Below are 11000 nucleotides of genomic sequence, written 5' to 3'. Positions count from 1 at the left end.
AAAAAACTAAACCTGTACACGTAGAAGTCATAGATGGTCGTCCGTTGTCTTCTGGAGATGTAACTCACGAAACACTTCCTGTAGATGTAGTAATAAATGATCATAGTAGTTGCGTAATTTTTAATATAATTAGATCTCCCTCTAATCCAGTAATTTTAGGCTTATCATGGTTAGAAAAGTATAATCCTCGAATAGATTGGATTTCTCGTAAACTTGATTTTCCTCAGAGCATTAGTAACAGTTCTATTAACCAAGTAAAAAACCATGACTCTAGTATAGTAAAATTCGCACTTATAGGTGCAAAAGCATTTATACACGCAGCAAAAGAAGGATCAACTTTTGCTATTTATGCTGCACCTATTTCTGAAAGCGTAAAGACTTTAAGTGGCATTCCAAGTCAATATCAGGATTATCAAGACGTTTTTGAGAAAAAGAATGCAGATATTCTTCCTGAGCATCGCCCATACGATTGTTCAATCGATCTCAAGGAAGGAACTCAGCCACCATTTGGACCAATTTACAGTTTATCGCAAGATGAGTTGGCTGAACTCAAGACATATATTGACGAGAATTTAGCGAAGAATTTCATACGCCATTCAAAATCTCCAGCAGGAGCTCCAATTTTATTCGTAAAGAAAAAAGATGGATCTTTACGAATGTGTGTTGACTATCGAGGACTCAACAAGATCACAATCAAGAACAGGTATCCATTACCTTTGATATCAGGACTCCTTGACCAGTTAAATCAAGCTAAGATCTATACAAAAATAGATCTAAGAGGAGCATATAATCTAGTACGGATCAAAGAAGGAGATGAATGGAAGACTGCGTTTCGAACCAGGTACGGGCATTTTGAATATAATGTCATGCCTTTTGGACTCACGAATGCACCAGTTGCTTTTCAACATCTCATGAATGATGTATTTTGTGAATTCTTAAACAATTTTGTCGTCTGCTACCTAGACGATATCCTGATTTATTCTAAGAATGTTGAAGAACATGAAATACATGTTCGTCAAGTATTACAAAAACTCAGAGATGCAGGATTGTACGCCAAGATGGAAAAGTGTGTATTTCATACTACTCAAGTTGACTTTTTAGGATACATCATTTCAAATGATGGTCTTATGATGGATTCTAAGAAAGTCCAAACAATCATGGATTGGAAGATTCCAAAGACTGTAAGAGATGTCCAATGTTTCTTGGGATTTGCCAATTACTATCGGATCTTCATCAAAGACTTCTCACGAGTTGCAGCTCCACTTACACGCTTGACTAGTAAAGATAAATTCCAATGGAATCAAGAAGCGGAAGCAGCATTTGAAGCTTTGAAGACATCGTTTGTCTCTGCACCAGTCTTATATCGTGTTGACTTTTCCAAGGCATTTTTTATGGAAACAGACGCATCGGATTTTGCCTTGGGTGCAGTTTTATCACAAATGGGAACAGATGACAAACTTCATCCGATAGCTTTTCATTCAAGAAAATTCTCAGCAGCCGAGATCAATTATGAGATCCACGATAAAGAACTTCTTGCAATCGTGGATTCTTTTCAAGAATGGCGTCATTATCTAGAAGGTGCTTCTAGTCCAGTCATTGTGTATACAGATCACAAGAACCTCGAGTATTTCATGTCAGCACGCGTGTTGAATCGTCGTCAAGCTCGTTGGAGTATGTCTTTGTCAAGATTCGACTTCATTATCACTTATCGGCCAGGAAAACAACAAGGTTTGTCCGATGCCCTGTCTAGACGTTCTTATTTTGCACCAAAAGAAGGAGATGCAGCTTTTGAGCAACAAAGAACGGTCCTCCTGAAACCAGAGCAATTTCATCTCCGAGCAGTGAAATCAACATTGACTGTTGATTCAACTTTTCTCAAGCAAATCCAGTCCAGTATGTCCTCAGACCCTCTTGTTTATGATATCGAGAATAATTCTTCCAAGTCTCATGATTCTTCTAAGTTCGAGTTCAAGAATAATCTATTATATTTTGAAGGACGCCTATATGTTCCAGAAGGAAAAGCACGTTTGCGTGTTCTTCAAGCACGTCATGACTTTCCAGCAGCAGGGCACTTTGGATATAATAAGACTTTGGAACTCATATCAAGAGATTTTTGGTGGCCACAAATGTGGAAGTCAGTCAAAGACTTTGTACAATCATGTGATATTTGTTCAAGATCAAAAATTCCTCGACATCGACCTTACGGACTTCTTCAGCCATTACCTATACCAGAACAACCATGGTCTTCTGTTTCTATGGATTTCATCACAGATCTTCCAAACTCAAGATCTTATGATTCTATATTTGTGATAGTAGATCGTTTCACCAAGATGGCACATTTTATGCCATGTACAAAATCTATCACAGGTGAAGAAACAGCTAAGCTTTTCATTGATAATATCTATCGCTATCATGGATTGCCTAAAGATATCATATCGGATAGGGGAACTCAATTTGTGTCGAGATTCTGGAGGACTCTTTTCAAGATTTTAAAAGTGGACATAAAGCTATCTTCAGCTTTCCATCCTCAAACTGATGGACAAACAGAGCGCGTAAACCAAGTCTTGGAACAGTATTTAAGGTGTACTATCAACTACCAACAAGATGATTGGACAAACCTTCTGCCATTGGCAGAGTTTGCTTATAATAATACGGTACATTCCTCCACGCAACAAACACCTTTCTTTGCCAATTATGGCTATCATCCACGACTTGATACTTTTGATTTTTCAAAAGTTGATAATCCTGCAGCAGAAGATATGGCAAATCGGTTGTCAGAGTTACATGCAATAATGAAGGCGCAGTTGAAGAAAGCTCAAGAACGACAGAAGATAAATGCAGATGTATATCGTAAAGAGCAACCATAACTCAACGTGGATGATAAGGTATGGCTACTTCGTCGCAATATCAAGACCACTCGACCTTGTGACAAATTGGACTATCGTAGGCTTGGCCCCTTTTCTGTTTCTGAACAGATCAACCCAGTTGCATATCGGTTACATCTACCGGAGTCAATGAAGATCCATCCTGTATTCCACGTGTCTCTTCTTGAACCATATAAGACAGTGGATATACAAGGAAGAAGACAAATGCCACCGCTTCCTATAGAAGTAGATAATAATGAAGAATTTGAGGTGGAAGAGATATTAGACTCAAGGCGGCGCCGAAATAAGCTGGAATATCTTGTTCATTGGTGCGGATATGATATTAGTGAGCGCACATGGGAGCCATCCAGGAATCTAGCAAATGCATCAGCTAAAGTCAAAGTTTTTCATCAACGACATCCATCAAAACTAAGATGAAAACCTCTCTTATAAAAGAGACAAGATTGAGGCAAGATAACATTCAATTTCCTATCCTTGTTTGTAACTTCTTTGCATTTGTGACGCTAATTAGATGGAGAGCCAACAACCAGCGGATTCAACTCAAGAACCTTCGTTTGCTGACTTACCGGATGAGACATTGCGATTGTCACAACCTTCAAGACGACGCAACCGAGATGAAGACCCTCAAGAACGACATGTTCTTCCTCGAATAGATGGTGAGATACAACGCGTTTGGTATCACGACCTTGGAAGAGATTCTCGATGTTTGGTGATATTATTGGAGATAGAAACGACTCCTGATGGTGTTTCAAATGTATTATTTGAAGGAAGTTATGAAGGCCTCAACAGTGATCAAATAACAGGGTGGTCTTCTCGCCTTGGAATGGGACACTATCGATGGCTAAGAGGACCCATCAACTATCTTCGAAGAGAACAAAGATCAGAGTATATAGCAAATACAATTCGCCGCATATTAGATTTTCTCAATATATAATCACCGCTCTTCGTGGAACTCGTCCCTAGAAGGGGGGGTAATGTCACGGACATACATATAATTACCTATATGAATAGATAAAAGTATGTAAAAGTAGGTTAATTGTGTAATATCTTCTAGAGAAGCTTCTTAGAAGCTTCATAGACGCTGCTTTGACTTTATAGGAGTCTATAGTTGACTTTTAGGTTAGAAACTTGGTCAACAAGTTAGCCATGTGCCACGCATATTGGAAGCTTAAAGAACAAGCTAACTACGTGGTCCATCTATAGAAAACTTGCCTTGCAAGCAAAGGCATGTGGCCTAGAAAGTCAACATATATTGGAGGTCTTATAGAACATCGCCACGTGGCTTCTAGTTAGATAGTATATATAGAGGCAAGAGTGAAGCCCTCTTCACTCTTGTCAATCTCCTTTCTTACTTCTAGTCTAGTTTCAAGGGTCTCTAGTTTTCTTGTATTTTGGCAATAGCCATTCCAGTTTCTTTCTTAATATACATATTTCTATTTTGTCCTATTTCTTTTTGAAAAAAGTCTCACTTACTCTTTAGCTTTCATCGAGTTCTTGTCCTTGACACAGATGCCCACTAATTTGTTCATCATTGTGATCCATGTCAGAGAACGGATCGACCTATTGGAACTTCAACAATGCCATTGGTACCAATTTTGACTCAAGCGCCTTTTGAAAAATGGGAAATTGATTTTGTGGGACCAATTGCACTAGCCTCGAGAAATGAATAAAAATGATATATAGTAATAGTAACAGATTACGTAATAAAATGGGCTAAAGCCGTAGCTACAAAAATCGATAATGTAAGTACAGTAGCAACCTTTTTGTATGAAAATATTATTATACAATTTAGTTGTCCACAAGAATTGGTTAATGATCAAAGAACTCATTTTAAAAATAATATAATTGAAGCATTTATGGCTAAGTACGAGATAGAACATCGAAAGACTATGTCGTATCACCTTAGAGCCAATAGACAAATGGAAAAGACTAATGGAATTTTATGTACAATCTTAAGTAAAACAATTTTAAGAGTGGAAACAGATTGGAATACTAAGTTATTTACAGCTTTATGGGCATACCATACTGCGTATAAAGTTACTACCAATCCTACCTGTAGAATAGGTAAATAAACTTTGTAGTAAGTTATTGGTTGGTTATTGATAACCTTGAGAATTAGACTGATGGCTAGGCAGTTTAGCTGGTAACCATAGGTTGTTAGTGGAATAAATGGTTAAGAATTCAAAGGGTCATAACTTTTGGAATTTGCTCGCCGACGGATTATCTTTTTGGTAGGATAAATAGGTTGAAGAAAGAGAGATCGAGGCCAGATTGTCAGAGTCATAAGCCGAGGTAAGCTTGGTACTACTTCTTTATTTTTTTTATTATTTGCTTATGAAGAATTATGATTGAGAGAAGTATTATTGAATTGATAATCATAGAATGGATTATAGATTGAATTAAGATGGAAGTAGTAAGCCTTGATGTTTTGTAGTTTGATAATTGATTTCAGATAGCTAGAGTACAATCAATTGTAACACTAATAGTCCCAATTCATATAATCAATCTTTCCCTGTATTCAAACCCACCTCTATTAGTTCAATTACTTTGGTCTATTGAAGCTTGAATGCAACGAGAACAACACTATTCCTTTCCAATTGGTTTATGGCCAGGAAGCAATATTATCTATTGAATTGGAAGTTCAAAGATTACGAATTGCTATAGATAATAGATTGGGAGATCAGAATTCATTACGACACCGTTTAGAAGAATTAGAAAAATTAGATGAAACTAGAGCCAATGCATTAATGATAATGGAAACAACACAAAAACGAAAGAAGACTTATTATGATAGTAAGCTTAGACTAAAGGCTTTTATTCCAAATGATTTGGTACTTCTTTATGATAGTCAATTTAAAAATTTTCCAAGAAAATTTCAAGTTCGATAGCATGGGCCATATCGAGTTATTGAAGGATTTCTAAATGATTCAATATAATTGAAAGATTTTATAGGTACTAATTTTATGACATAGATCAATGGTAATCGGCTTAAACTTTACTATACATAAACCTGAGATGGGTTTTCTGTTGCAAAAGGATGAATCGATCCAATTGATTGGACCATAGTAAGAAGTAGGAGGGAGGCTCTTCACAAACATCGTATTTTTTTTGTGGTTAAGGAGAAGATGGTGAATATGGTATTTGAGAAAGTAAGGTTGGAGATCGATTGGAAGAAACGGCAAGAACGGCTGCAGGTAGAGGTTACAAATGTTACAAACTAAACTACCTACATTAGCGAAAGAGGCCAATAATTTAGTATGGACCAATATGCTAGTTTCAATGACAACACCTTTGGAGATGCCTTTGAAACTGACAGAAGAATGGCAGAAGATGTTGGAGGAGCATGACAACCAAATTGCCCGACGTAAGTCTCAGGTACGAGAATTGGGTTTGTTGAATGAAGATCTGATGGTGCGTTTGGATGAAGAATTCTCGAACACTAAGGCAGATAATGAAGATGTAAAGAGAAGAAGGTCACCAATTCAAAGGGTGGTAAGCTAAGGCCATTGACTGAAGAAACCAACGCTACTTTGTCTTAAAAAGTTGAGGCTAAATAATGTTTGCGAAGATGCTGCACAATTAGGAGTGGGACTATATAGAATAGGTAAATAAACTTTGTTGTAAGTTATTGATTGGTTATTGACAACCTTGAGAATTAGACTGATGGCTAGGCAATTTAGCTGGTAATAGTAGGTTGTTAGTAGAATAAATGGTTAAGAATTCAAAGGGTCATAACCTTTGGAATCCGTTGGCCGATGGATCATTTTTTTGGTAGGATAAATAGGTTGAAGAAAGAGAGATCGAGGCCAGACTATGAGAATCGTAAGCCAAGAGTTAGACTGTGAAAGTCATAAGCTGAGAGCTAGACTGTGAGAGTCGTAAGCCGAGGGCCAGACTGTGAGAGTTGTAAGCCAAGAGCCAGACTGTGAGATTCGTAAGTCGAAAGCCAGATTGTGAAAGTTAAAAGCCCAGGGTTAGAGTGTGAAAGTCATAAGCCGAGAGTCTGACTGTGAGAGTCGTAAGCCAAGAGCCAAACTCTGAGAGTCATAAGCTAGAGTAAGCTTGGTGCTACCTCTTTGTTTTCTTTATTATTTGCTTATGAAGAATTGTGATTGAGAGAAGTATTATTGAATTGATAATCATAGAATGGATTATGGATTGAATTAAGATGAAAGTTGTAATCCTTAGTGTTTTGTAGTTTGATAATTGATTTCAGATAGCTAGAGTACAGTCAATTGTGATACTAACAGATCCAATTCATATAACCAATCTTTCCCCGTATTTGAACCCACCTCTATTAGTTCAATTTTTTTGGTCTATTGAAGCTTGAACATAACAAAAACAATAGTGATCATAAGAGGAAGTATATATCTAGCAAGTGATTGAGAGAACATATTAAATAAAATAAATGAAGAAGAAAACATAATATTAAATGATACCTATGCCTTAAGGAAGAAGTTTAGAATAACAAAGTTTAGATATGAAGTTATCTTTGGTATACCATGGCTAAAGGTGGAGAATAAATAGGTCGATTGGCTAGCAAGGACAATCTCTTTTAAAGATAGAAGATACACAATGATTCTTCATATCCTTATATCAAGTGGAATAGTAAAATAATTTGCGGCCAAAAGCTTATTTGTAAGAAAAATATTTATGAAGAAGAAAATATGACATAAGCAATTGATATATGTGGTGATTTCAAATCTTGCCTCAATGGTACGAAAGATAGCCAAAAGAGCAAAAGAAATAAAACAAATCATATATAAATATTAAAATGTCTTTCCAACCAACTTACCTAGTGGTGTGCCACCTGATTGAGGTGCCTCCTTTCAAATAGAACTAATGCTTGGACCAAATCAATAAGTCAACCAATTTATTGCCTAGTATCAAATGAATTTAAAGAGTTGCAAAAGTCATTAGATGAACTCTTAGAGAAGGCCATCATTTAAAAAAACACGTTACCATGGAGAGCATTTATATTCTTTGCATCTAAAAAAAATAGTCGAGTTATCAAGCATTCAATAAATAGACAGTCAAGAATATAGATACACTTCTATATGTAGATGATCTTTTTGACCAACTTCAAGGAGCAACCATCTTTAGTAAATTAGACATTTGAAATGGTTATTAGTAAATTCCTATTGTCAAAGAGGATATAGAAAAGATGGCATTTTGTACATACTTTGGACATTTTGAGTGGTTTGTATTACCTTTTGGCTTCATTAATACTCTAGCCTCATTTATGGATCACATGAATAGATTATTTTAAGTCCTTTTAAATAATTATGTGATCATCTTCATTGATGATATTTTGGTCTATAATAAAACTCCTAAGGAGCATAAGCAACATCTAGAAGAAGTGCTATGTCAATTATGTGATAATTGCTTCTATTATAAGCAATTAAAGTAGGAACATTGGAAGTCAAAGATCACCTTTTTGAAATATTTAGTATCCTCCAAAGACATGTGTGAGCTCTCAATTATACTCTAAAATTTAAATTTTTATTATTTTTCTATTTCATGATAATTAAGTATATTAAATTAGGATTTATATAAGTGGAATTTAGTTTTATAGAATTTTTAGAATTACAATCCTTAATGGTATAAATTATAGCCTAATTCCTTGAATTATTTTAATTAAGACTAAAGTAATAAGAGTTAGAAAATTAGAATAGTAACTTAGTTATTTTAATAATTTAGAGGTTGTTAGTCATTACTATGAAGATTAATTAAAAGTCTATGAATGTACCTATAATCATTCTTATGATTTAGGAGTTGTAATTATAATTCTCTAAAAGATTTAGGGAAGTGAACAATGATAATTTTTAGTTTTCTCCCAAATTCGACAAATTCAAGTGGCATAGTGGTTCTTCTAATTAATAGGAGTCTTTTTAATGCAATGGTGGTACCAGTGTCGTACTGTAAATGCTTATAGTATGTAAAAACTAATTAAAACATATTATATGTTAATAAATCTAGATGTGTATTAGAGTGGCTAGTAGATTAAATTAAAAGGAGTTGATATAAGAAACTGTACTTTGTTTCTTTACTTGTTTTGATTTTGACATTAAAAAAATATATATATATAAGACCTAAATGTTTAGTATGAAGCCTTGGGAGAAGGTGGAAGCCTAAAGATGAAAATCTAAACTAATAGGAGGCTAATTGGAAGGGATGAAAGTAAGGCATGGTCGGATGAAGGCAAGGAATGGGAAACTTCATCTATATTTATCGAATACCATGCCTAATGGACTTTGAGGAGGCTACCTGCGACCTTAACAAGGATTTTGGCAACTTCAAAGAGGAAATTTGGAGATTAGAAGCTAGGATTATAAATTTTAGGATTTGGGGTACAATTTGTGTATAAAAATTAGAGGATTTGGAATTAGGGTGAAGAAGTTATAGCCGTTTGAAGTTAAGGTGTTAATTTAAGATATGCTATTACTCTTTTGAGGATACGAGGAGTTGTATAGTAGCTTTTGAAGATCGGAAGGTACAAATGGAACGGCGATTTTAAGGCCTACATCTTTCATAAAAAAGTTATTGCTTTTAGAGTTTATGTGAAGGAGTTATAAGAAGTTGAAGGCGGCACTTCCAAATCAAAGGCGGTAAGTGAGCGGCTTTCTTTATAGTAATGGTTGGAGCCATAACTTGAGTTTTTGGACGAATTTTTGGCTCAAACATTTTGCAAAATATAAAATTTTGTGTTGAAAAGCTATTCAAATAAATTTCGTAGAATTTGAGCTTATATTTTATGAGATATAAAGAAAATTGCACGTAGGTGTATAAAGACAAGGGTTTGAAGCGACTATTAGGATTTTCAAGATATCTCAAGATCCGCAATGAATTTGCAATTGAAATTTGTTGTAGAAGTTAATAAATATACATCAGTACCTTATATAAAATTTGAATTTTTTTGGATAGTCAGATTAGGAGATATGAACTGTTGAAGTTTGGAAAAATTTCCATATAAGGATATACAAGGTTTTAAAGGATTTATCATATTTTGGATGTTGTTGGTTACTTGAGGCTTGTGTATTTGGTGTAATTGCTCAAAAGGAAAAATTTATATATAAACTTAGGGCTTCTCTTATTTTGAAGCTTGATTGAATGATTAGTAATAGCCAGAAGCCCAGCGTTTTCTTGAGGCAAATTCTTTCTACCCCGACACCAGATTTATCCCATGGAGTGAAGAAAATGAGATCTGCACCCTCTCCTTCAAAATAAAAATGAATCAATGAAATTCTCATTTTGAAGAATTTTATAAAAAAATTGCCAAGATCCTTATAAGTAAAAACTTCCATGAAAATTATAATTGAGCATGGATTGAGGCATGTGAGTAGTCGAGCTTAGCTTGAAAAGGTATTTTGAACACAATGGTGAAGTTAGATTTACAAAAAAATGATTTCTTGACCACTTACAAGAGCCATCAGCCTTAGTTACAAGATTAGCTCTTGGATGAATAAAGGCCGTAGATCTAGATTAGGAATCTTAAAAATCAAGGGTAGAGATGTTGCCACCCTTCTACAAGCTTCCACTCAATTTTATAAGAGAGGCTTGGTTTTCCAAGACCTCTCTCTCTCCTCTTCTAAGTGAAGGGCAAAGCCATGCCAAACTTTGGCCAAAATCCTAATCTTAATTTTGTTTAGACTTAAAATCTCATTATGAACCTTGTGATTTTATGTTTATGGATTTTGAATTGTGAAGAATAGTCATTAAGTTTTAAAAGATGCTTCATTGAGATAGATAGCTCCCTCGGCCTTGCCAAATACCCCAAGGGTTTCAAGGACCTCGGATTTTCCTTAATCAGTCACTCAGTTTATTTTTTTTGATGTAAAATTCCAAGTAATTTTAGATTTTTTTGTTGGCTTTCCAACAAGATAAGACTTGCTTGATTTGGAGTAAGAAGGAATTTTCGGTGAATTTTTGAGTGTAAGGGAGTAAACTGCCTTTGCAGTTTGGATCAATCGAGTTTGGAAAGGCATTTCTCATTGCTTGATAATTGGCTTCATTTGAAATTTTGAAAGAATCAAGCTTTGTAAGTTAAGCTTTAAAAGGGATAAGATTTGTTGGATTTAAAGACTATTTGAATTTTTAGTGAATTTCTAAGTGAAG

At 35.0% G+C, this 11000-nt stretch overlaps 1 long non-coding RNA gene across 1 annotated transcript; it reads left to right on the top strand.

Moving 5' to 3' along the window:
- The first annotated feature begins 366 nt into the window (after window positions 1–366).
- On the top strand, window positions 367–4225 carry LOC149987478 (uncharacterized). Its single transcript, XR_016498384.1, has 2 exons — window positions 367–841; window positions 1045–4225. It is a non-coding gene; the product is annotated as an uncharacterized LOC149987478 (long non-coding RNA).
- Window positions 4226–11000: the final 6775 nt, after the last annotated feature.

The sequence above is a fragment of the Physcomitrium patens genome, chromosome 18, assembly GCF_059467195.1.
Source record: "Physcomitrium patens ecotype Gransden chromosome 18, ASM5946719v1, whole genome shotgun sequence".
Classification (NCBI taxonomy): domain Eukaryota; kingdom Viridiplantae; phylum Streptophyta; class Bryopsida; order Funariales; family Funariaceae; genus Physcomitrium; species Physcomitrium patens.
This window is presented reverse-complemented; position numbering and strand designations above follow the sequence as displayed.